Consider the following 3,749-nt stretch of genomic DNA (forward strand, 5'->3'; position numbering starts at 1 on the left):
GGATCAGGTGCGTTCGTTGCGAAAAATTTCGACACGACTTTGTTTACTGAACTTGTGCGATAATGGCACCGGTTCGGCCAGTTTTGCGTCGACTTTCGTGCAGTAACAAAATGGTCCGAAACACCCCAAAACATTAGTTTTGGGTCCAATGGAGTGGATCGGGTGCGTTCGTTGCGAAAAATTCCGACGCGACTTTGTTTAGCAACATGTGCGATAATGGCACCAGTTCGGCCAGTTTTGCATCAACTTTCGTGCAGTAATGAAACGGTCCAAAATACCCCAACACAAGAGTTTTGGGTCCAATGGAGTGGATCGGGTGCGTTCGTTGCGAAAAATTCCGATGCGACTTTGTTTAGCGAACTTGTGCGTTAATGGCACAAGTTCGGCCTGTTTGCATCGACTTTCCTGCAGTAACGAAACGGTCCGAAATGCTCCAAAACATGAGTTTCGGGTCCAATTGAGTGGATCACGTGCGTTCGTTGTTAAAATTTTGAAGCAACTTCCTTTAGCGTACTTGTGCGTTAATGGCACCTGTTCGGCCTGTTTTGCATCGACTTTCGTACAGTAACGAAACGGCTCGAAATGCCCCAAAACATGAGTTTTGGGTCAAATGGAGTGGATCGGGTGCGTTCGTTGTGAAAAATTCCGACGCGACTTTGCTTAGCGAACTTGTGCAATAATGGCACTAGTTCGGCCAGTTTTGCATCGAGTTTCGTGCAGTAACGAAATGGTCCGAAACGCCCCAAAACATGAGTTTTGGGTTAAAGGGAGTGGATCGGGTGCGTTCATTGCGAAAAATTCCGACGCGACTTTGGTTACTGAACTTGTGCGATAATGGCACCAGTTCGGCCAGTTTTGCATCGATTTTCGTGTAGTAACGAAACGGTCCTCAACGCCCCAAAACTTGAGTCTTTGGTCAAATGGAGTGGATCGGGTGCGTTCGTTGCAAAAAATTCCGACGCGACTTTGCTTAGCGAACCTGTGCGATAATAGCACTTGTTCGGCCAGTTTTGCATCGAGTTTAATGCAGTAACGAAACAGTCCGAAATGCCCCAAAACATGAGTTTTTGGTCAAATGGAGTGGATCGGGTGCGTTCGTTGCAAAAAATTCTGACGCGACCTTGTTTAGCGAACTTGTGCGTTCATGGCACCTGTTCGGCCAGTTTGCATCGACTTTCGTGAGTAACGAAACGGTCCGAAACGCTTCAAAACATGAGTTTTTGGTCCAATGCAGTGGATCACGTTCGTTCGTTGCGAAAAAATTCGAAGCAAGTTCCTTTAGCGAATTTGTGCCTTAATGGCACATGTTCGTCCAGTTTTGCATCGACTTTCGTGCAGTAACAAAACGGTCCGAGATGCCCGAAAACATCAGTTTTGGGTCAAATGGAGTGGATCGGGTGCGTTCGTTGCGAAAAATTCTGATGCGACTTTGTTTACTGAACTTTTGCGATAATGGCACCAGTTCGGCCAGTTTTGCATCGATTTTCGTGCAGTAACGAAAATGATCCGAATCGCCCCAAAACTTGAGTCTTGGTTCCAATGGCGTGGTTTGGGTGCATTCGTTGCGAAAATTCCGACGCGACTTTGCTTAGTGAACTTGGGCGATAATGGCACCAGTTCGGCCAGTTTTGCATCGTGTTTCGTGCAGTAACAAAACGGTCCCAAATGCCCCAAAACATGAGCTTTTGGTCAAATGGAGTGGATCGGGTGCGTTCGTTGCGAAAAATTCTGACGCGACCTTGTTTAGCGAACTTGTGCGTTCATGGTACCAGTTCGGCCAGTTTGCATCGACTTTCGTGCGGTAACGAAACGGTCCGAAATGCTTCAAAACATGAGTTTTGTGTCCAATGGAGTGGATCACGTGCGTTCGTTGCGTAAAATTTCGAAGCAACTTCCTTTAGCGAACTTGTGCCTTAATGGCACATGTTCATCTAGTTTTGCATCGACTTTCATGGAGTAACGAAAACGGTCCGAAATGCCCCAAAACTTGAGTTTTGGGTCAAATGTTGTGGATTGCGTTCGTTGCGAAAAATTGCGACGCGACTTTGTTTACTGAACTTGCGCGATAATGGCACCAATTCGGCTAGTTTTGCATCGACTTTCGTGTGTATCGAAATGGTCTGAAACGCCCCAAAACATGAGTTTTGGGTCTAATAGAGTGGATCGGGTGCGTTCGTTGCGAAAAATTCTGACGCGACCTTGTTTAGCGAACTTGTGCGTTCAGGGCACCATTTCGGCCAGTTTGCATCGACTTTCGTGCAGTAACGAAACGGTCCGAAACGCTTCAAAACATGAGTTTTGCGTCTAATCGAGTGGACCACGTGCGTTCGTTGCGAAAAATTTCGAAGCAACTTCCTTTAGGGAACATGTGCCTTAATGGCACATGTTCGTCAAGTTTTGCATCGACTTTCGTGCAGTAAAGAAACAGTCCGAAACACCTCAAAACTTGAGCTTTTGGTCAAATGGAGTGGATCGGGTGCGGTCGTTGCGAAAAATTCCGACGCGACTTTGTTTACTGAACTTGTGCGATAATGGAACCAGTTCGGCTAGTTTTGCATCGACTTTCATGCAGTAACAAAATGGTCCGAAACGCCCCAAAACATTAGTTTTGGGTCCAATGGAGTGGATCCGGTGCGTTCGTTGCAAAAAATTCCGACGCGACTTTGTTTAGCGAACTTGTGCGATTATGGCACCAGTTTGGCTAGTTTTGCATCGACTTTCGTGCAGTAATGAAACGGTCCGAAATGCCCCAAAACATGAGTTTTGGGTCCAATGGAGTGGATCGGGTGCGTTCGTTGCGAAAATTTTTGACGCGACCTTGTTCAGCGAACTTGTGCAATAATGGCACCAGTTCGGCAGTTTGCATAGACTTTCGTGCAGTAACAAAACGGTCCGAAATGCTCTGAAACATGAGTTTTGGGTCCAATGGAGTGGATCACGTGCGTTCGTTTCGAAAAATTTTGAAGCAACTTCCTTTAGCGAACTTGTGCGTTAATGGCACCTGTTCGACCAGTTTTACATCGACTTTCGTACTATAACGAAATGGTCTTAAATGCCCTAAAACCTGAGTTTTGTGTCAAATTGAGTGGATCGGGTGCGTTCATTACGAAAAATTCCAACGTGACATTGTTTAGTGAACTTGTGTGATAATGGCACCAGTTCGGCCAGTTTTGCATCGACTTTCGTGTAGTAACGAAACGGTCCGAAACTCCCCAAAACTTGAGTCTTGGGTCCAAGGGAGTGGGTCCGGTGCGTTTGTTGCGAAAAATTCTGACCTGACTTTGATTAGCGAACTTGTGCGATAATGGCACCAGTTCGGCCAGTTTTGCATCGAGTTTGATGCAGTAACGAAACGGTCCGAAACGCCCCAAAATATGAGTTTTTGGTCCAATGGAGTGGATCGGGTGCGTTCGTTCTGAAAAATTCCGACGCGACTTTGCTAAGCGAACTTGTGCGATAATGGCACTAGTTCGGCCAGTTTTGCATCGAGTTTCGTGCAGTAACGAAACGGTCCGAAACGCCCTAAAACATGAGTTTTGGGTCAAAGGGAGTGGATCGGGTGCGTTCATTACGAAAAATTCCAACGTGACATCGTTTAGTGAACTTGGGCGATAATGGCACCAGTTCGGCCAGTTTTGCATCGACTTTCGTGTAGTAACGAAACGGTCCGAAACTCCCCAAAACTTGAGTCTTGGGTCCAAGGGAGTGGGTCCGGTGCGTTTGTTGCGAAAAATTCCGACCTGACTTTG

Source organism: Panicum hallii, unplaced genomic scaffold (assembly GCF_002211085.1).
Source record: "Panicum hallii strain FIL2 unplaced genomic scaffold, PHallii_v3.1 scaffold_15, whole genome shotgun sequence".
Classification (NCBI taxonomy): Eukaryota; Viridiplantae; Streptophyta; class Magnoliopsida; order Poales; family Poaceae; genus Panicum; species Panicum hallii.